We start from the raw sequence: 23,395 nt of genomic DNA on the forward strand, positions 1-23,395 counted from the left end.
AACTACTTGATTACACACCTTATTGATTCTTGTTTTTGAAAAAAAAAATCCCTGTTATTTTATCAAATAAATAAATCTGTTTTTGATAATTGTAGGAAGCGGTGTTTTGGCACATTCCTTATCATCCTCTGCTGCTGGAAAGAGGGTAGAGGATGTGGAAGCTGAGACTGTGGGAGCTGAAGCCTAGATCGGTTTTTCCTAGCCCTCTCCTGGAGGCACACAAGGAGATTGGATGAGATAGAATTGCAGACCCTGGGTCTGCAGTGTATGCAAATCTATCTCATGTATATTCATGGTGGATATCCTGAAAACCAGGCTGGTTAGATGTGCCTCCAGGAGAGGGCAGGGAAGCACTGGCCTAGATAGATCACAGTGTCCTCCAGAGCCCTCTGCTAGGAGAAGTATGCAGACGAGCCTTCTAGTCTTCTGCTGTTGGGAAGAGTACAGGGGCTGAGGAAGTGGAAACCTAGAGGGCTTGTGATGTCCTCTCAAGTCCCCTACTGGGTCTGCTAGGAGAGAAGTATGCAGATGAGCTTTCTGTTTCTCTGCCGATGAGTTCAGAGGCTGTAGATTCTGAAGCCTAGAAGGCTTGCAGTGTTCTGTGCTGGGAGACGTATGCAGATGAGCTGTCTGGTCCTCTGCTGCTGGAAAGAGTGCAGAAACTGTGGAAGCTGAGCCTTTGCTGGGGCTGTTGGGAGAAGTATGTAAATGAGCCTTCCAGTTGTCTGCTGCTAGAAAAAGTGTGGGGAAGCTGAAGTCTACAGCGCTCCTAGTATCCTCTAGAGTCCTTTGCAGGGGCTGCTGGGAAAAATATGCAGATCCTTCTAGTCTTTTACTGTTGGAAAGAGTGTAGGGCTGTGGAAGATGAAGCCTAGAGGGCTCACAATATCCTCTGGCATCCTCTGCTGGGACTGCTAGGAACCTTCTTGTTCTCTGCTGTTGGAAACAGCGTGAGGGCTGCGGAAGCTGAAACCTAGGTAGCTCATGGTATCCTCTGGAGTGCTCTGCAGCGGCTGTTGGGAGAAGTATGCAGATGAGCCTTCCAGTCCTCTGCTACAGACAGACACCACTTTCTCCTAAGCACATTGTATATATAAATGCTTATCCCTGCATTAAAAAAGGGGAAACAACTGAATCAAATGTGCAGACTTTTGGGGTTGTGGTACATGGTATTTTATAAACCCTGTAGCTCATGCTGCACAGTTTATAAAACACAGAGGTAACTTTTGACATACCAATTTATGCATATGTGTGCTGGCTTACGCATACTATTGAAATTTACCCTCCCTGTGTCTCATCATGAAGTGAAGGAGTACCCTGAGGATTAGTACAGCAGCCTATAAACCAGTAAAATCAGAGTTCAAATCCCACATCCCCTCAACTGCTCCTTGTGAGCTTCGGCAAGTCACTTTACCCTCCATTGTCTCAGATACAAACATAAGGCAAGCATTTTTTCACATACCCAAAATGGGGGAAAGCTTTTAGTTAATGTAGATTGTGAGACCTACCATTTAATAATTTATTTATTTGATTTATATTCTGTTTTTTGGCACTTCAAAGCAGATTACATTCAGGTGCTATACCTGAACTTGTAACTTGCTTGGATTTGGAATTGCAAATATTTAAAATCTAAAATTCAAATACAGTGAGTTTAACTTTGTTTTTAGACAAGTAATAAATCCTTCAGTGATTTTTAGGCATGCGCTAATGCCATCATTAGAGGTGAGAAGGCTATACTGCTGTCACTTCATTGGGTGCTCCAGGTGCAGGGTGGCCTGGTCCAATCACTGTAGCCATTTTTACTTTCTTCCAAGGCCTTATCTGGCTGATAATGGTTTTGCTGTGTTAGGTCTTGTTGCCTAACCTGAGCAATGCTGATGAAAATTCTTTTGTAATCAGTTTTCTTTTCAATGAACTTTGAGCACTAGAGATATTACACACATCATGTTCAGGTGAAACAGAACATGATTTACTTCCAGTTGGAAAGGGAAGCAGGAATGCTACTTTTCTGGTGCAGTGAATTTGTTACCGCGTGAGGCCTGTGAGAACTGTATAAACACTGAGCTAGTATCTCAAGAGTGGCACCACATAGTCTCGCAGTCCTATAGCTTGAAAGTCCTTGGGAGGAAGGCAAAACCAAAATACTCTCTGTGAACTGAGCTCATATCAAATACGTTGCAGTGTTTCTAGCATGTGAACGGGATATCAGGGCTCGATTGTTGCCTTTAGTGAATACCTTAGCACAGTGGTTCTCAACCTTTTTGGTTTTCACATGCGGGACACACTGAACATGTGCCCATCACCAGGCTAAATGTAAACATGCACTCTGCATCCACAGGAATCCCCTCAATCCCCAGCAATGAGTGTAGAGCAGATCTAGGGCATTACCCTGTACAACTCACCATACAAAAAAGATATTCTGGTTCTGATGACATCTCAGTAAAAGCAAAACAAACTCCTTTTACTACCAGGCACAATAGCCTTCCTTATGAAAAGACAATAATTTACCACTAATGCATGTCCTATTGAGAAACCACAACAAATAAGATTGATACAAATGCCTACAAGCTAGTAAAATACCTCACCTCGGTCACACACCCAGAACTGACCTTCACCAAGCACAGAAAACCCACAAATTATAAATATGGAGACAGAAACTGGAATGGAAAACCAAAAAAGCCACTCTGCATGCAGTGCGAACCTGGAGAAATGGAAAGAGAAATATAGCACCTAACACAGTCCCAGGATCTGCAATAATGCACACAAACTAATCCACACAAAGTTACACCTGTATTATGGAACACACTCAAAACAGTAACAACCGATTCTAAGAAATACAACTATTAAACCAGGCCCTAAACACTAATACATTTCTTATTTGGAAAACAGAATAAGCCAAGCTGCTACAGAGCCCCACACAGAAATAATTGTAAAGCTATACTAAAAATGTTATAAAACAGCTGCTGAACAGAATAATATCCAACAATTAAAAACTCATAAAAATTATTAAAACATGTCCAAATATCAATAAAATATTTCAAAACAGCAGGCATTGTATAATACCCAATAATTAAAATGGCAGTCAATCAAGAAAAATACATTTAAAAAGCCACCTTTACTTACCCTCTCCAGCAACTCTCCTACTCCTTTCCTTTCCAGGCCAATAGCACTCACCAGAAGCACAAGGGCTACTGAAGCTCTGTCCTCACAGTCCTCTTCCTTAGCACCCACAACCAGTCTCACACACACACACACACACAATTAGACCCCACAACCAGTCTCGGTCTCTCTCACACCAGTCATCTTCCTGACCAGTCTCTCTCACACAGAAACACATCACCTCCCTGACCAGTCTCTCTCTCTCAATCACATTCATGCTCTCTTATATACAAGCTTCAATCACACACAAATGCTCTCGTACCCATTCACACCAGCTCTCACCCTGGCACCCATTCACACCCACACACACAAGCTGTCACCCATTCATACCCACAGACACAAGCTCTCACCCAGGCACCCATTCACACCCACAGACACAAGCTCTCACCCAGGCACCTATTCACACCCACAGACACAAGCTCTCATTTAGGCACCCATTCACACCCACAGACACAAGCTCTCACCCAGGCATCCATTCACACCTACACACTCAAGCTCTCACCCAGGCACCCATTCACACCCACAGACACAAGCTCTCACCCAGGCACCCATTCACACCCACAGACACAGGCTCTCCCCCAGGCACCCATTCACACCCACAGACACAAGCTCTCACCCAGGCACTCATTCACACACAAGCTCTCACCAAAAACCTCTTCTTCCTTCACTGCAGGGATGGGCTCCAGTTCCACCACTGCTTTACTCAGGCGGGCCTTCTTTTTATGCCGCCATAGGGATGGGCTCCCAAGGTGGCCTCGGTCGGGGTCGGGTTTCCTCTTCGCCGCCACGAGGATGGGCTCCCGTGGCGGTCTTGCTTGGTCGGGGTCGGGTTTCCTCTTCGCCACCACGGGGATGGGTTCCCATGGCGGCCTTCCTTGGTCGGGGTCGGGTTTTCCTCTTCACCACCACGGGAATGGGCTCCCGTGGTGGCCTTGCTTGGTCGGGTTTCCTCTTCACCATCACGAGGATGAGCTCCCATGGCGGCCTTGCTTTGCCGGGGTTCGACACTGCCATTCCTCCCATCCAACCCCGGGCTATGTGATGCCTGCCTCACCAGCCAATCAAAGGCTTCCTCCCTTCTTCCTACTCCCACTGGCAGGTAGAAGGGAGGAGGCTTCTGATTGGCCTGCATGGGGGCAGGCAGAATGAAGGAGGCTTCCCATTGGGCAGTGGGGGTAGGAAGAAAGGAGGCTTCCAATTGGCCCACGGGGGTTGGAAAAAGGGAGAAGGAAAGTACAACGGGGCAGTGGGACACCGGGAGACGCCACACACCTGCCGGTGTTTGGCGACACACCGATGTGTCGCGACACACCGGTTGAGAAGCGCTGCCTTAGCAGATTATTTCTGTCTGATGGCTCAACGTGACTCTGAAATTTCTTAGTTGAACAATAAAAAGATTTACACGTCTGTGTAAAATACTTTGACTGATTTATTCAGTTCATCAATATTTCTACACTTTCTTTCAGCAAGGTTCAGAAGTATCCGTGTGTGTTTATGTTCATAGTACATATAACCCTAAAGCAGTAGTTCTGAGCCAGAGGATACATGGAAGCCTGTCAGGGGATACAAAACCAGATCACCACCACACAGGAGAGGGGGCTCCCAACTGCAGAAAGCAACAACCCACCCCGTTGCATAAAATGGTAACCTCAAGCGAGAGACCCTGGGCTCCACATCAGCTGCCGGAAGGAGAACAGAGGTGGCAGGCAGAGTGGGGGACAGTAAAAGTGAAGTGCTTTCTGTCCCCACAGCTGTCTCCTCTTCCTTGTCTTGCTATTGCATGAACTTCCTGATTGGAAATGGGTAGGAAGAAGAGGAAGCAGCTGTGGAGAGAGGAAATGCAGCACTTTCACTGTCCCCTGCGGTATCTGATGAGCCTGCTTTAGTCCTCTTGCCGGCTTCTTCTCCTGAGTCCCACTACCCATGCATGAGGTGGCTGCCCTGTTGCTGCTCTCCAGTTACCACAGGAAAGATGCCAAAACTGGGGAAATGGAGTGAGTGGAGATTAGAGATGGTGGCTGGGAGTTGGAAAGAGCAAACAGGAAGGACTGGAAAGAGAAATCATGAGAACAAATATTCGGGCCGATACAGTAAACCACGGGGGAGAGCACAGGCCACTCTCCTGTGCGCGCGATTCAGTAACTTAATTTATTTAAATTAGGGCCTGCGGTAAAAAGAGGCGCTAGGGACACTAGCGCGTCCGTAGCACCTCTTTTTTGACGGAAGCGACGGCTGTCAGCGAGTTTGACAGCTGACGCTCAATTTTGCCGGTGTTGGTTCTCAAACCCGCTGACAGCCACGGGTTCGGAAACTGGATGCTGGCAAAATTGAGTGTCCGGTTTTCAACCCGCGAGCCTTGGGCCCATTTTACATTTTTTTTTAACTTTTGGGGCCTCTGTCTTAATATCGCCATGATATTAAGTCAGAGGGTGCACAGAAAAGCAGTTTTTACTGCTTTTCTGTGCACTTCTCCGGCAGAAATTAACGCCTACCTTTGGGTAGGCGCTAATTTCTTAAAGTAAAATGTGCGGCTTGGCTACACATTTTACTTACTGTATCGCGCGGGAATGACTAATAGGGCCATCAACATGCATTTGCATGTTGCGGGCGCTATTAGTTTCGGGGGGGGTTGGATGCGCGTTTTCGACGCGCTATTACCCCTTACTGAATCAAGGGTAAAGCTAGCGCGTCGAAAACGCGCGTCCAAATGCCGGTACTGTATCGGCCTGAAAGGAAAGCTGGTTAGTGGTGGGAGATTAATTGGAGGGAAGTGAAAGACTAATAGGTTTGGAGAAAGGAAGATGTGAAGTATGCAGGGCCAGTACAAGGGGCTGTAGCACCCTAGGAAGAACAATGTAACACTGTCCCCTGCCCCCACACCCTGAGGTAAATGTGCCCCTCTGACAGTGGTAGATATATAGTTATGTTCACTTTCTCTCTCTCTCTTGCTTGCTCGCTCTCTCTCTCCCCCTCCCCCTCTCTCCACAAACCTAGCAAGTGCTCTGTGACCTCATCTCCTCCTTTCACATTTTGAAAATGATGCTCTTGCATACCCGGCAGTGCCCCACCCACTGATGCCACCCTAGGCAACTGCCTAGTCCTGCCTAATGGTCGCATCGGCCCTGGGGGTATGGAGGGAAGAGGTAGAGAGAAATGGAAGGTGTAGGGAAAGGAATCACAGCATGGAAGGTGTAGGGAAAGGAATCACAGCATGGAAGATTGAAGGCTGGGAGTTTTTGGGGAGCAAACCAGAGACCAGGAGATGGATGACTGGGAAGTGTGGGGAAAGGGTCAAGGAGAGGGAGATAGAGAGGGAGACCTCAGAACAAGCAAAGAAGAGCTGCAGGGCTAGGAGTAAATAGTGGAAGGGAGGGAAATGAAGTGATGAAGGGTAAGAAGAGGGAGGGAGGTAAAGCAGAGAGAAATCATTGGAGAAGAAAGATGTAAAAAAAAATGAAATTAAAGAATGATCTGAGAAACAAGGTAAGAAAGATGGATGAAGAAATTATGTTTACCGGCTCATGGGCTGCCCCCGTGAGCTGGCAAATGTATTCGATGCTGCCTGACCAGCCCGGCACTACTACTTCGTGCATCCAAAGACGCTGACGGTCCACGCAGCCGGGAACACCACCGTCCTCCATCTTGGGACTGCCTTTCTAGGCATGCGTGTGTGGTGTGCACTGACGTTTAATGGCCCCACAATGGGAAACCAGTCCTCCAGCACTCCCTAATGACAGCACATGGCCGAGTATTTAAACCCTGGCTGTGCAATTCCAAGACTCCTCAGCAACAGGTCGACTATCATTGATGGTACAAGTTGCTACTTTCTCCACATCTCAGCCTTTCCTGTGGCCTTCCAGCCTTGCCTTCAGCCTGCCCAGCCTTGCCTTCATCTCTGCAGCCTGCCTTTGTATCTTCAGCCTCGCCCAGCCTTGTTGTCATCCTCCATCCCTATCTTCCTCTTCCCTAGCCTACCTGCCCTTGGGCTGATCTCTTAGGACTGATCATAGCCTGTGCGTTGTTTACTCTTACTTGCCCCCTGTCTCAACCTCAGCCTGGACCATGACCCTTCCTTTCCACCCATCTAGACCTCGACCAGCCACTGGAACTGCTATTCTTCCGACGCCTCAGAGACTGCCACCTAAGAGTCTCAACCTGAGGGGAAAGGGGCTGGTATAGGTGAAGCTCCAGCCCAGTCTCTGCACCATCTGCTCTGCCAGTTGGCAGTGGGGACCTGCAGGACCTTCCTTGTAGGTTGCGTCTCTTCACCCCAAAACAAGGGTCAACAATCCTAACTGATTGCTGAGGCCATGGACCTGGCGGCCCAGTCTTTGTTTAAGCAATACCCGGCTTGGTACAGTGTCTACAGGAACAACAGCAGCTACTCAACAAAGTTATTGAGGCCTTGAAAAGACTAGCCGTCAGAGTGAACATCCTGAGGCCAACCCCCCTCACTAACACTGATGGTTCCTTCTCCTCAGGTGCTGCCTGCATCTGCCAGAACTTTACTGCAGCTTCTGATGCCCCTGCATTTCATGGGGCATCCCACATAGTGCTGCGGTTTCATTAACCATTGCCGGATGCATTTCCAGCTTCAGGCCATAATGTTCCCTGATGATCATACTAAGGTCACCCATGTCCTCTCCCTTTTGGGCAGTACCACATTAGCTTGGGCCTCTCCCCTCTGGAAGCATAAAGACCCCATGCTCCAGAACCTTGCAAGTTTTCTCCACGAATTCCGCCTTGTGTTTGATGAACCAGGAAGAGACACCATCCAAGCCACTGACATCTTGCAGATTTGCCAGGGTTTCTGGATCCTCTCGGAATATACTATAGAATTCTGAATCCTTGCCTCTGAACTGAACTGGGGCGAGGATAGTCTCACAGCCATTCAGAGGCTGGCAGGCTGAATTAAGAACAAGCTTGCAGCTCAGGAAGTTCCCATCTCCTTGGATAACCTTATTGCCTTATCTGGACACATTGACTGAAGTTTCCAAGAAACATCCCATGAGCCTAGGGCATGATGCTCCATCCTCTTAGTGCCTCACTTCCAGCATTCTTTCTCTTCACCCACACCTCGGACCTCAGAAGTTAAAACCCAAAAGGAACCCATGCAGCTAGGGCACAGTCACTGACTGCTGAGGAAATGTTTGGTCGTAGACAACTGGGCCTATGCCTGTACTGCGCAGGTTGTGGACACCTCGTGGCTAATTGCCCTGAGAAACAGGGGAACTTCCATGCCTAGGGTTGACTGGGGAGACAACTCTAGGCTGGAATTCCTCTGCTTTCCAACTCCTTGTTCCTGTATACATCACCTTGGGCAAAATCCACCTCATCTCGAAAGCATTCCTGGATTCTGGTGCTGGAGGGAATTTTATCGATTAGGCTCTGGTTGTGCACTATGGTATACCCATGGTCCCCTGGCTCAACTGCATACTATTTCCTCAATCTATGGAGACCCCTTTTGGAGAGACTCACAGAGAGTACTGTTCCACTAATCTTCCACACTGGCTTGCTTCATTCCGAGACCATCATTTTCTATGTCCTACCCCGAGAGGATAATCCTATTATTCTGAGGCACCCAGTCTTCAAAATTATCAACCCATTATCAACTGGTCCTCGCTGGAACAAGCCCGGTAAGGGCCATCTTGTTCTTCTACTTGCCTTGCCTCTGTCGCTCCTCCGGCTTACCTTATCATTGCTGCTACCCAGATGGGGCTACCTCCCCAATATGCTGAATATCTCAACGTATTCTCCAAGCAGTAGGCTGAGACGTTGCCTCTTCATTGTTCCTATATCTTTGAGATCAAGCTCCTTTGCTAGCAAGGAGCCTCAGTGAGGCACAGTGTACCCTCCTCTCTGAGTCTGAGACCAAGATTAGGAGTGAATGTATCTAAGAGAATCTTGCTAGTGGCTTCATCTGTCCATCTTCCTCACCCACTGGAGTGGGTTTCTTCTTTGTAGCAAAAAAGGACAGAATGCTCCAGCCCTGTATAGACTACAGAGGCTTTAATGCTATCACCAAAAAGGATCACTATCCCCTACCATTCTACCATTGATATCCGAGCTGTTTGACTGCAGGGAGCCCGGGTCTTTACCAAACTAGACCTCCGGGGAGCATGTAATCTCATACGAATTAAGCAAGGAGATAAACAGAAGACCATTTTTAATACAAGGGATGGGCACTGTGAGTACTTAGTAATACCCTTTGGCCTGTGCAATGCTCCAGCAATCTTCCAAAAAATGGTGAATGAAATCTTTTGGGGCATCCTGTACTTTTTCATGGTATATATCTAGATGACATCCTTATTTCCAAGTCTCTTACTGCTCATAGATCCCATGTAAAGCAGTATTCCAGCACCTGTGTGAACACCATCTGTATGCCAAGTTAGAAAAATGTCTCTTCGAGCAAGAATTACCGGTCTATGCATGGATCCTGAAAAACAGAAGGCCATTCTAGAATGGCCCCAGACCACAGGTCTGTGAGTGCTGCAAAGTTTTCTGGGCTTCAATTACTATTGGCAGTTCATCCATGGATATTCCACCCTTGCAGGATATTGGCAGTTCATCATGGATACTCCACCCTTGCAGGACCACTCACTGCCCTAACACGAAAAGGCGCAGATATCAGAAATTGGTTCCCAGAAGCGGCCGAAGCATTTCAGATGCTTAAACAAACTTTCACCCAAGTACCCTGTCTCTGACACCTGGACACATCTCATCCTTTTGTACTCAAGGTAGATGCCTCTTCTCTTAGGATTGGAGCTGTCCTCTGTCAACCAGCACAAAGGGGAAGCTTCTCCCATGTTCATTCTTCTCCAGGAAATTTTCACTGGCGGAGAAGAATTACACAATCAGAAACAGAGAACGTCTAGCCCTTGAGATGTGGCAACACCTCCTAGAAGGGTATAAATACAAGATCACGTATAAAATCTTAGAATATCTTCCGCAGGCCCAGTACCTTAACCCCAGGCAGGCTCACTGATCCCTCTTCTTTTCTTGATTTGATTTTGAGCTCCACTACCAACCGGCAGAGAAGAATCTCTGAGCAAATGCTTTTTCCTGATCCTTTCTGACCCAAGATACCATAGAGGCTCCTCAACATATTATCGATCCTGCAAGGATCATCCTTGCTTCTGTCACTTCCATCCCTGCAGGGAAAATTGTCTTCCCCAAGAGGCTCTGGGGAAAAGTGTTGAAGTGAGCGCATGGTTCTCATGTAGGACACCCTGCAATGGCCCGAACTCTCAAGTTTCTTCAGCGTCACTATTGGTGATGTGAAAATGTCAAGGTCTATGTGAGGTCCTGTCCAATCTATGCTCATAATAAAGCTGATCGTGCCTGACTATGCAGCCTGTTACAGCAGTTGCAGCCCCCAGGGAACCCTGGTCCCACATATCCGCAGACTTCAATGTGGATCTCCCTCTCTCATACTGCTCTACTGTGATATGGGTTATAGTGGATAGATTTTTTTTTAAATGGCTCACTTTGTACCTCTCGCTGGCTACCCTCAGCTCCTGAACATGCCTGCCTCTTCGTTCAACATGTTTTCCGACATGTTTTCTGACAGAGGCATTCAATTTACAGCCCGCTATTTGAAGGCTGTCTGCTGCAAGTTTGGCATCTCTCTGGAACTTACTATGGCCTATCATCCCCAGGGCAATGGGAAGACTGAAAGAATCAACCAGGTCCTCAAGACCTTCCTCGACTGTATGTCAACCGAAGGCAAAATGATTGGGCCCTTCTATTCCCGTGGGTAGAATTTTCCCATAACAACTACATAAGCAGTGCCATTGGTCCCTCTTCATTTCAGATTGTGTATGGAAAACACCCATGGATACGGCTTCCGTTACTCCTCACCATGGACTTCCCAGCGGTTCACCTCACGGTCAAAGAACCCAGTCTCTGAACCCAGACCACCCAACTGATATTACAGGCAGCTTCCTGAGCCAAGAAATACACAGACATCAAATGCTGACCAACACCACAGTTCAAGGAGAGCGATCTGGTATGGCTGAACTCTCAGCATCTTCATCTCCAGATCCCCTTACTTTGCCTAGCTCCACAGTTCATTGGACCCTACCCCATCCAATGGCAACTGAGTTCCATTAATTACCAATTGAAGCTTCCCAATACACTAAACTCGGATTTTAAAAGGGTTACATGCGTAAATTTTGGGGTTTGCGCATGTGGTTGGGCCTTGCGCGCAGCATGCATTTTACAACAGGCCTAGCCATATGCGTAAACCCTGGTACGTGCAGAAGTGCTGGCCGAGGGAAAAGGGCTAGGCTGTGGGGTGTGGCCAGCCGACACAGTGGCCATTAGTCCTGTTTTGGGGAAGTGTGCGCTGGCACGCGGCACTTACGTCTGCTCATTAGAGCACGTAAGTAAAAACACAAAAAAATTTTAGAAAGTTATGAAGGGTTTAGGGGTCGGAGAGGAGATGAGAGGGGAAAAGGTAGGAAAGCCAGGTAGGGAAGTTCCCTCCCAGTCCACTTCTTTATTGGAGCGGACTGGGAGGGAACTGGGAAAAAGACAAATTGTGTCATGGGGCGCAATTTCAAAAATCCCCTCCCCCTGTGTGCAGAAGAGCCCACCCACCCACATGTGCACACAGATATTAAAATCCGATAGAATGCGCACACAGGAACCGGGTTTTATAATATGCATGTGCCGATGCGCATAATTTATAAAATCAGCTCCTCCATGTGCGTTTGCCGGGAACTGTGCGCACATGTATGTGCGCACGCGGGTCTTAAAATCGACCCCTAAGTGTCCACAACATTTTTCATGTGTCCCTACAGAAACTGTTGATTCTTTCCAGGCCCTCCAGAAGGCCTCCCATATCCTCAGATGTGACAGTGGAAGAAGACACACAGTTCGAAGTAGGCGAGATCTTGGATTCTCGCAGGAGGCAAACTTGAATATCTCATCACCTGGAAGCATTTTGGCCCAGAAGAAAACATGTGGGAGCCTGCCACCAACCTCCAAACTCCACATCTAATAAGGGACTTCCACAGGCAATTTCCTTCCAAACTCAAGGCTTGGACCTTGAGAAGGAGTCTTGGGGGGGGGGGTATTGTTATGTGTACTGGCTCGTGGGCTGACCACATAAGCTGGCTTACTGCCTGATCAGCCCAGCACTGCCGCTCTGTGCAGCCAAAGACACTGCCGCTCCACGCAGCTGGGATCTCCGCTGTCCTCCATCTTTGGGCCACCTCCTAGGTGTGCGCCAACATTTAAAGGCTCTGCGGTGGGAAAACAGTCCTCCTGCACTCCCCAATGACATCGCATGGCCAGGCATTTGAACTGTGGCCATGCAAAGCCAAGAGACCTCAGCAATGGGTCGACTATCATTGATAGTACAAATTGCTGCTTCCTCCGCATCTCCAGCCTTGTCTTCTCCCTTCCAGTCTTGCCTTTTGCCTTCCGGACTTGCCTGCTGAGCCTTGCCTTTGTCTCTCCAGCCTGCCTTTTTTGTCTTCAGCCTCGCCCAGCCTTGTCATCATCTTCTTGCCCTACCTTCCTCTTTCCTAGCCTACCTATCCTCAGACTGATCTCTCAGAACTGACCATAGCCTGTGCCTCGTTCACTTGACCTCAACTTGGACCACGACCATCCTTACTTGCTGCCTGCCACAACCTCATCCTTGACCATGACCATTCTTCCTTGCCAGCTGCCTCAACCTCTGCTTGGACTACAACCCTCCTTGCTTGCCACCTGCCTAGAACTTGACCAGCCACTGGAACTACTCTTCTGCCCACATCTGAGACTGCCACCTAAGACCTGCCGACCCTTGGAACTCGAAGGTTCAACCCACGGAGAAAGAAACTGGTATAGGTGAAGCTCCAGCCCAGTCTCTGCACTGTCTGCTCCACCAGTTGACGTTGAGATCTACAGAGTCTTCCCTGTAGGTTGCATCAGCCTCACCCCAATTCAAAAGATCCACAATCCTAACAGAAGAAAGACAAACACTTAAAAGGAGTACAGTGGTCATGAAAGGTTGAGAACCACTACCTTAAAGGGACATAGCCAGAAGATTATAACAGGGAAGTAACATTCTGAGTAGATGAATACATTAGAAAGCAAGGTCAAGAAACGTCTATTAACATTAGTGATTTTATAATAAGAACAACTTTAGACACAAAAGCACCTTTGAAGTTTTAGCTTGCTGTTAGAATGGGGATGGAATTTTGAAACAGCAACATTCAATATCTTTACCAAAATGGAACTCTTCTCTGGTGTTATTATTAAGCACAGCCTGTAACAGAGTATTGAGATAATAATCTGCATTCCAGTGAGTCACTAGCACAGGCTTTAGCAGACAGAAAAGAAAAGAAAGATCAACCTTTATACGGTTTTGAGATTTGATTGCTATGTTTTTATGTTCAGATCTTTTTATTGAAAATCAGAGGGAACAAAATAATATACAGTGCCCTGTTGTCTCTTCTGTGCAATGTAGTCCACATCAACATTACAAAAGTTATAAATATTTTCGGCATGAGAACTTCATTTCCCACCTGGTTCCCTGCCATTCCCTAACTCCTCTCCTGATTACTATGTTTAAAGCAGCACTTCTGCAGCTTGCTGGGAAACTTAGTTACTGGATGCTTACTAGCCAGGTCGCTGAATCACTTCCTCTGAACACCCACTGCTTTGCCACTGTTGGAGACAGGATGCTAGGCTACATGGACTTTTGGTTTGGGATTCAGTTTGGCAATTCTTATGATCCCTGAGCCACTTTCTCTAATTAGATATTTTTAATTAACATTTTCTTTGTGAAAATTTGATTGGAGCCTATTAGTAGTGTGCTGGCTCATGTATGCTTTGAGTTGCCAAGATGATACCATTTGTTATTTCCTGATAAAAAAAAACCAAAAAAAAACAAGGGGGGGGGGGGGAGAGGAACATTGAACTCTCACTGAAATAAAAATTGTACCCTTTGTGCACTATGCAAAATTTCAGAAGCACACGACAGGAAACCCACATTAATTACAAAGGTCACCATGTCATTAGTTTGTAAATAGTCCAATTGTTTTCCTACAATGCTCCTGAACTTCTGGGAGAAGCCAAGAGAGTTACAAGTTAACACGTGTAGTGGATTTTGTTGGTTCAAGTTGGCTGTGTTATCGCAAAAAGTAGTGCATGTTCAGCATGGACCAATCAGATGCCATTCCATGTGACTCCGTCCTGAGTATGGCTACTCCAGGAGTGCAAGGGATTTGCAGGGAAGAAAGCCTGAAATTAAAGATTACTGATATAGAAATAAAATGCATAATTGATAGAAGATAGGGATATTGCTTTTTGTGTATAGGTTTGAAACACGGCACAATACACCCAGAATATAGCTTTCCTTGAGGCCGATGTACTAAAGTGTGCTGAACTGTGTGCGCACATTAGTAGACAGCACGTACTATTTTGATTCCGGGATGTCTATGCAAATAAACCCGGTAGCAAAATAGTGTGTGTACTTATTCTACTGTGTTGCAAATGAGATGTAGACACAGTGTTTACAAAATTAGGTTTCCAAAGATATTTTCATGGCCACTTTTAATTATGCATTCATAACTAATTAGCTGCTTTGCATAATTGTTGCATCACATTAGCTCCTTCATTAGCTCTGAACTTGCATGGAATTTTTGCAAAAGTTAAGCTAGCCATACAAAATAGTTACTAGTGAAACCAGTAGTTAGATTGTGCTCGCTAAAAGGTGGAGTGGTTAGATCACTGGGCTTTGAAGCAGAAAAGCTAGCATTCAAATCCTGCTTCTCCCACTGATGCTTTTTGTGGCCTCAGGTCCAAACTTGTGGCCCTGTTTGCTAAGCATTTTTCCCATAGACACAAAATGGAAGAAAACTTTTAGTAGATAAACTCCTTAGGTTGTAAACCCTCTGGGGAAGAGCCAAGCCAACTGTACCTAATTCTAACTCACCTTGAGCTCAGGTTTAGAAAGGCAAGTCAGTAAATCTAAAATCCAAAAGTAAAACTATGCATATTATATAGCTGTTTGAAAGTCCAGTAATTAATACATTTTGCATGCTAAAAGGGCAAACAGAATGTGTTGATATGCCATTTAAAATGCACTCTTAGTGATTGTGGGACATCGGCCTCCTTGAAAGGCTCTGTACTGCAAAACAGGCCCTAATATAACAGGCTACTGTAATTTGGCTCCCAAACCATATTACAAATATTTTATAAATATAAACACAGTTTTTATGATGTACCTCTTATTGAGCAAATGGTTAGGCTCCCGAGAAGAGCATCCGGGGGTGGGGGGAAGATGGCAAGGGCACCAAGTGCCAAAACCTAATTTTTATGTCAGTCATTGCTTACGTAATGAAGACATATTTAGCATCGTAAGCATATGCAAGCAATTAGAAAGAACAGCATTTACTCTTTCATGCCTTTGACTAATTATAGTAAATTATACAGAACTTTAAATGCATGTTGTAGATACTCTAGCTCAAACTCAAAACATGTGCAACATTAACCTCTGGTTTCTCAGGCTTTGTAATTCTGGATGTTGATCTTCTTTGCCGTTTCCTCCAAGAACGATCATTTCTTTTTGTTCACTGGCTTCTTACATTTACACAATTTCTTTGTGTACTTACAATTTCAGTCTGCATTACTGCCTTATATCTATACTGTTAATGTTAATTTAGTTCCTTTTGATTGATGTGAAAGGCGCATTGCATTACTGCTGGTCTGTTATATTTCTAGACTCTCTTCTGGATTTACGAAATTTCTGTAAATGGTTTCTAAAACGTGAGATCTTATCATTTTTCATCTAAAAATCATGAATAAGAGGAATCCAAGCATTATCTTGTGCAATAAGAAACTTTAAATAATATGTATGGCAAAGTCAAGCCAGCATACTCCTAATTTTTTTTTTTTTTTTAAATAGCCATTTTCAGCCAGTTTTAGAATTATCATTGTGCAGCTGAAGGTGGCCAACCACAATTTTTTGGTTTTCTAAAACAGTGACTCAAGAGAAAGTGCCCCTTTACATTCAGGCCGATCCAATAAACCTGCACGGAAAACGAGCACTCGGCGTTGAGCGCCCGCTTTCCTAACGCGCGCCCGGCCACCTCTCCTGGGCACGCGATACAATATTTAAATGAAGGGTCGCGCTAGAAAGGAGGCGCTAGGGACAAATGCGCGCCCTTAATGCCTCCTTGGCAGCGGGCGCCCAGGAGAGGTGGCTGTGAGCCGGTTAGGAAAACGGACGCTCAATTTTGCGAGCATCCGTTCTTTCCTAACCTGTACACAGCCACGGGTTAGGAAAATGGACGCCCGTTAATTGAGCGTCCCTTTTCCTAACCTGACCGCTGGCACCCTTTTTTTTTTTTTTACACTTTCTGTCCTTTTTGTTTCTCCGACTTAAAATCGCCACGATGTTAAGTTGGAGGATGTACAGAAAAGCAGTATTTTCTGCTTTTCCATACAATTTTTGGGCTGCTCAGAAACTAACGTCCTTATAGAATAAGGGGTTGTGGACGCGAGTCCAGAACCCGCATCCAACCACGGGTTAAACAGTGCGCTCGGCTCCGCGTACTGTACTGCATGGGCCTGATCGTCTCTGGTGCTGCAGCTTCCCTGTGTTCCCAAAAGAAAAGCATATGGTCCTTCCGAGGCGATTTAATCCTAGTGAAACTAATGAAGTTTGACGCTCAGGCTGGTTTTGTTTTTTTTTTTTTTAGAGTGGGAGTATTATCTTATGGAAGTCTATGGGGGGCTGGCATTGTCAGAGGTCTCTAGTTCCAATTAAGGTTTATCTTTGATTAATATCCTGAAATGACATGCAGGCGGGGGCCGGTGCTACAGAGAGACCCTGTGGGTTCCTCATCTCTGCCACCCTCTTGTGCGACCTGGACCAAGCCCTTTGATCCGCCTATGCACGGTCACTCTCTTTGCTTTCCTTAATCTTTCTTCACGTAGATGGCACAACGTTTGCTCAGGGACCTTTCAGGCTTCTTCAGCTGCGTTACTGAGCGCTGATGTGTGCCCTGGACTCTGTAATGCAAAATGAAAACAATAAGTGCACTTCACCTTAAGAACATAAGAAAATGCCATACTGGGTCAGACCAAGGGTCCATCAAGCCCCAGCATCCTGTTTCCAACAGTGGCCAATCCAGGCCAAAAGAACCTGGCAAGTACCCAAAAAACTAAGTCTATTCCATGTAACCATTGCTAATGGCAGTGGCTATTCTCTAAGTGAACTTAATAGCAGGTAATGGACTTCTCCTCCAAGAACTTATCCAATCCTTTTTTAAACACAGCTATACTAACTGCACTAACCACGTCCTCTGGCAACAAATTCCAGAGTTTAATTGTGCGTTGAGTAAAAAAGAACTTTCTCTGATTAGTTTTAAATGTGCCCCATGCTAACTTCATGGAGTGCCCCCTAGTCTTTCTACTATCCGAAAGAGTAAATAACCGATTCACATCTATCCATTCTAGACCTCTCATGATTTTAAACACCTCTATCATATCCCCCCTCATCCGTCTCTTCTCCAAGCTGAAAAGTCCTAACCTCTTTAGTCTTTCCTCATAGGGGAGTTGTTCCATTCCCCTTATCATTTTGGTAGCCCTTCTCTGTACCTTCTCTGTAATGCCTTGTCAGACGTGCAGCTGGTGGGTTTTTGGCTCTTCCTTTTACTGGAACCACACTGCAATTTATTTTACTACAGCAGATCAAACAATGCTCCCTTGAAGATCCTTACTACAATGTCTTCCACCATAGAGTTAAGAGACATGGAACTGATTTTAAACATATAGTAATGGTACTATAAAAAAAAAAAACCCAACCCTTCATAAAATGGACACAGTACGTTCTGCAGTGTAAGTGCTGAAATAGTTTAACATTGAAAGTTGTAATAACTTTTGAAATATTAGGTTTTGCATGCAGCCTACCTTGTGGCAGACCGCCAAGCACTGCTCTTTCAGCAGTAGTTATCAGTTTGACACACAGACTGGTGTATGTTTCCTGTACCAATTAAATCTGACATTTTATTCAAATGTGCACTATCTCAATGTAAAATACCACCACAGTAATTCTGATAAAGAACATGACATATAAACATGCTGTTTGCCAAGCTGTCCACTTGTAAAGTACTACAATAGAGAAACTGTTGTTAGTTGCTCTTATTTTTAATGTCTTACTTGTTTGTAAATCACATTGAGATCTGGATGTAATGTGATCCATACATTTTATAATAAATAAATCATTTAAATAATCTCTTTGGTGCTTAATTAAAAGAAATCCACCTTCATGGAGAACATTTTTCTTATGTCTCTGTCATTATGGGCATAATTTTCTAAGCTAAAAAATGGAACAATTACTACTTAATTTTCCTATCCGTTGATCCATCTAATTGCGTCACTGTTTCATTCTCTAATTATAGACGATTGTTGTATATGTAGCGATTCAAATAACTGGAAAGGAAACGGTCAGCTAAAATTGCACCGTAATTCTGCTTTCCCACCTCCTCTCAAGTCACTGAATGTAGAAAATCCAGCCTGTGCTTAGAGCAGTATGCTGAGAGCCTCGGAAACCAGAGCTGGAATTCCACTTTCCCTACTGACACTACTTGGGACCTTGGGCAAGTCACTTTATCTCCTTTGCCTCAGGATTATAAACTCCTTGGCACAGATAATTGTTGTACCTGAATTCTAATAATGCTGTGAGCTGCCTTGAGCATCGTTTGGAAAGGGGAGCTGAAAATCCAAATGATTAGTACTTGCTCCTGCTGAAAAAGCCTGCTTAGGACATGGGATAAAACCCCATAGGCTTCCTTTTCCTCCTCACGTGCTCCTCCTTTCTGCTGTACACACACCTGCCAGGCCATGCAGAGGAAACTGGAAATTGCTTTCCTCTTCCTGTGTTACTTAAAACCACAGTCATAGGGGGAAAATGAGGACAGTGAGGACCGAATACTTGTACCAGGATCATATCGTCAGCACGGCTTCTGAAGCCTCCACCCTTGCTGTGCTCATGCAGCAAAATTATGCATGGATGTTTGCTTTGAAAATGCTCAGTAAAGTCTGCCTGTGCACCGTTTACAGACCTTACTGCTCATAAGGCTATTTGATAAGGACCCTGTTTAGCAACAGAATGTATTTTAATCACAGGTGTTACCCACTCTTAAAGAGGGAGACACGGTTTTGGTAAAAAAAAAAAAAAAAAAAGGTTAGAATTTTTGTCCCATCGCCCTCCTTTGGAATCCCCACCTCCGTTGGGTATAGCACAATAATCAAAGGCATTTCCCTGGGTAAAACGGTGTTTTGCCAGCAGAAATGGGTTCTTTGGTTGTTGCATACCCTGTTTGTGGCTAAAAGTATATGCGTGTCTCAGCTATGAAGTAAATTTTCTAAGGAGTTACATGCGTAAATTTCATTAATAGTAGTAAAACCACATGAATAAAGAATAAAATTCAAAACAGCTAACAAATAGAATAACAACCCAATAATTAAAACCTCATATAAACATTTTCCAAGCACCAATAAAATATTTCAAAACACACATAAGAACATAAGAAATTGCCATGCTGGGTCAGACCAAGGGTCCATCAAGCCCAGCATCCTGTTTCCAACAGAGGACAAACCAGGCCACAAGAACCTGGCAAGTACCCAAAAACTAAGAAGATCCCATGCTACTGATGCAATTAATAGCAGTGGCTATTCCCTAAGTAAACTTGATTAATAGCAGTTAATGGACTTCTCCTCCAAGAACTTATCCAAACCTTTTTTGAACCCAGCTATACTAACTGCACTAACCACATCCTCTGGCAACAAATTCCAGAGCTTTATTGTGCGTTGAGTGAAAAAGAATTTTCCCCGATTAGTCTTAAATGTGTTACTTGCTAACTTCATGGAATGCCCCCTAGTCCTTCTATTATTCGAAAGTGTGAATAACCAATTCACATCTACTCGTTCAAGACCTCTCATGATCTTAAAGACCTCTATCATATCCCCCCTCAGCCATCTCTTCTTCAAGTTGAACAGCCCTAACCTCTTCAGCCTTTCCTCATAGGAAGGCCGTTCCATCCCCTTTATCATTTTGGTTGCCCTTCTCTGTACCTTCTCCATCGCAATTATATCTTTTTTGAGATGCGGCGACCAGAATTGTACACAGTATTCCAGGTGCGGTCTCACCATGGAGCGATATAGAGGCATTATGACATTTTCCGTTTTATTAACCATTCCCTTCCTAATAATTCCTAACATTCTGTTTGTTTTTTTGACTGCTGCAGCACACTGAGCCGACGATTTTAAAGTATTATCCACTATGATACCTAGATCTTTTTCCTGGGTGGGAGCTCCTAATATGGAACCTAACATCGTGTAACTACAGCAGGGGTTATTTTTCCCTATATGCAACACCTTGCACTTGTCCACACATTAAATAACACCCAATAATTAAACTGATAAGAACAGATACAAATTTGATCTTAGCCAAAAGGCTAAGAAGCGATAATTGAAACACACAAAGATTTTTTAAAATCCCCTGCTTTCCATACCTGGGAACTTTTGATCTCCAGATGTCCTGAGATTGTCATTATTTAGCAGGAAGAGAGGAAGGAGGTTTGTTCCACACACATTTTCTGCGCTCTATCACACATATGCTCTCTCTCTCACACATGCACTCTGTCTTTCACAGACACAAGCACACTCATACATACTTTCTCTTCTCACACACATGCTCTTCCTCACTCTCTCTTACACACACCTGCTCTCTCACACATACTCATGCACACACATACACACACGCATGCACACACACACATACTCTCTCATTCTCCCACACTCTTGGACATATTCACAGGCTCCCCTTCTCTCTCTCTCTCACACACAAACATACACACACATTCTTACTCCCCCTTCCCTCTTGAAATAGAGCAGCTGTCTCTTTCATCCCTCGCAGCCAACAGGAAAGGACTACTTCTTGGGGTCAACGTAGCTCCGGCCTAGAGCTCCTTCTTATAGAGTGTGTCGTGCCAATCCTTCTCCTCCTCCTCAGGTCCTGCCGGTGATTCCGGCAGGGCCGTGGTGTTGCTCCTGCTCAGAGTGACATCTCCAGCAGTTCTATAGCGCCCTTCAGGTAGCGGCGCCTATAGCCGAGGCCATATTAGCCATAGGTACGCTACGGCTCTGCTAGTCCCCCCCCCCCCTTCCAGCCGAGTTATTGCAATGATAGTCCTAGGCTAGGCTTGCTCCAGAGCCAGAAAGTGTGCACCCTGAATCTGGCCACAAGTTCTTGCCTTTGTTTGATAAGGGTCCCTTCCCCACAGGATCTGAAAACACTGTGTCTGCAGTAGGCCCAGTCCCAGCCAGGCTCAGGGATCAAACCCAGGTCTCCCAAACATCAGTGTGCATCTCTGCCCCGAGCCATCCAAATGTCCATTACCTCTTCTGCTCTTAGATATTTATTATTTTACAGATATGCTGAGGACATTTGTGGACATTATCAGTATTTCCTGTAATTCATTTCAACAACTGATCTCATTTGGTTAATGAAACCAACCTCAAACGAACCAGTGCTTGCCATCTTGCTCTGGTGCCTGCCAGTCTGTCATAACATTGTGTTGAACATCGTAATGTTTCCCCTCCAAACCAGAAGTAAACTCTGGGGTCTCAGTGGGCCATCTTAAAGCCAGGTGGTTTTCCTCAACATGTGAAGCTGTTGATTCTCCATGTGGTTGCATGGCAAACTGTGCGCTGCATGTCAAAATTTTATGCATTGGCAGCTCTGAGTTAGCTCGCACCCCTCCCGATGAAACAGATGGAAAACCCATTGAATTCCATAGTCTATGCCCCCCTTCCTAAAACTCCTGCACAGCTACCATGGTGATAACAATGCAAAAGAGAGATGGTGCATTTGTGCGTTGAGGTATGTAATTTGCAAAATACCCCCACGGCAAAAGCATTTAGGAATCCAAGATTCCAGGCAATTTGGGGCCTTAGATTCACGTGTCTGTATCCTTTAGCAAAGTGATGCTGTGCCATTGTTTACTGTTTAGTAACCGATCACAACATCAGATCTGCGAATTGGTTTGTTTGTTATATTATTACTGAACTGACCTTCAGATAGCATATCTTATACTACTATCTTCAACATAAGAAACTGCCATACTGGGTCAGACCAAGGGTCCATCAAGTCCAGCATCCTGTTTCCAACAGTGGCCTATCCAGGCTACAAGTATCTGGCAAATACCCAAACACTAAGTCTATCCCATGCTACTAATACCAGTAATAGCAGTGGCTATTCTCTAAGGGGCAGATTTTGAAAGACCTACGCGCCCCGGGCCTATTTTCAAAAGGCCCGTCGGCGTGCATAAAGCCCCGGGACGTGTGTAAGTCCCGAGTCTTAAAAAAAGGGGTGGGGCGGGGGTGGTCCGGGGCTGGGGCGGGGTCAGCAGCTCCTGGCACAGTGGCCATTTGCCGCTGTGTCAGAGATCGTGTGCCAGCAATCGGCCGGCGCGTGCAACTTGCTCCTGCCTGGAGGCAGGTGCAAAAGGTAAAATAAAGATCAAGGTGGAGTTAGAGTAGGGCTGGGGGGGGGGGGAAAGGTTAGGGGAAGGGGGTGGAAAGGTCAGGCTAGGGGCAAGGGAAGTTCCCTCTCAGGCTGCTCTGATTTCGGAGTGGCCTGGGAGGGAATGAAGGAAGCCAGTGCGGCTCGGCGCACGCAAGGTGCACAATTGTGCACCCCCTTGCGTGCGCCGACCCCAGATTTTATAACATGTGCACGCATATTATAAAATCGGGCGTATATGTGCGCGTGCCAAGTAGCGCGCACACATATAGGCCACGCGTGCTCCTTTTAAAATCTACCCCTAAGTCAACTTGATTAATGACAGTTAATGGACTTCTCCAAGAACTTATCCATACCTTTTTAAACCCAGCTACACTAACTGCACAAACCACATCCTCTGGCAAAAAAGTCCAGAGCTTAATTGTGTGTTGAGTGAAAATTGTTTTCTCAGATTAGTTTTAAATGTGCTACTTGTTAACTTCATGCAGTGTCCCCTAGTCTTCCTATTATCCAAAAGAGTAAATAACCGATTCACATCTACCCGTTCTAGACCTCTCATGATCTTAAAGACCTCTATCATATCCCCCCTCAGCCTTCTCTTCTCCAAGCTGAACAGCCCTAACCTCTTCAGCCTTTCCTTACATGGGAGCTGTTCCATCCCCTTTATCATTTTGGTTGCCGTTCTCTGTACCTTCTCCATTGCAA

At 45.5% G+C, this 23,395-nt stretch overlaps 1 protein-coding gene and 1 pseudogene across 5 annotated transcripts in view; one reads left to right on the forward strand and one right to left on the reverse strand.

The window, feature by feature from the left end:
- AMOTL1 (angiomotin like 1) overlaps nucleotides 1-23,395 on the forward strand; it is a 232,295-nt gene that overhangs the window by 73,987 nt on the left and 134,913 nt on the right. The window lies entirely within an intron of this gene.
- LOC115093146 lies at nucleotides 20,514-20,633 on the reverse strand (annotated as a pseudogene).

The sequence above is a fragment of the Rhinatrema bivittatum genome, chromosome 5, assembly GCF_901001135.1.
Source record: "Rhinatrema bivittatum chromosome 5, aRhiBiv1.1, whole genome shotgun sequence".
NCBI lineage: Eukaryota > Metazoa > Chordata > Amphibia > Gymnophiona > Rhinatrematidae > Rhinatrema > Rhinatrema bivittatum.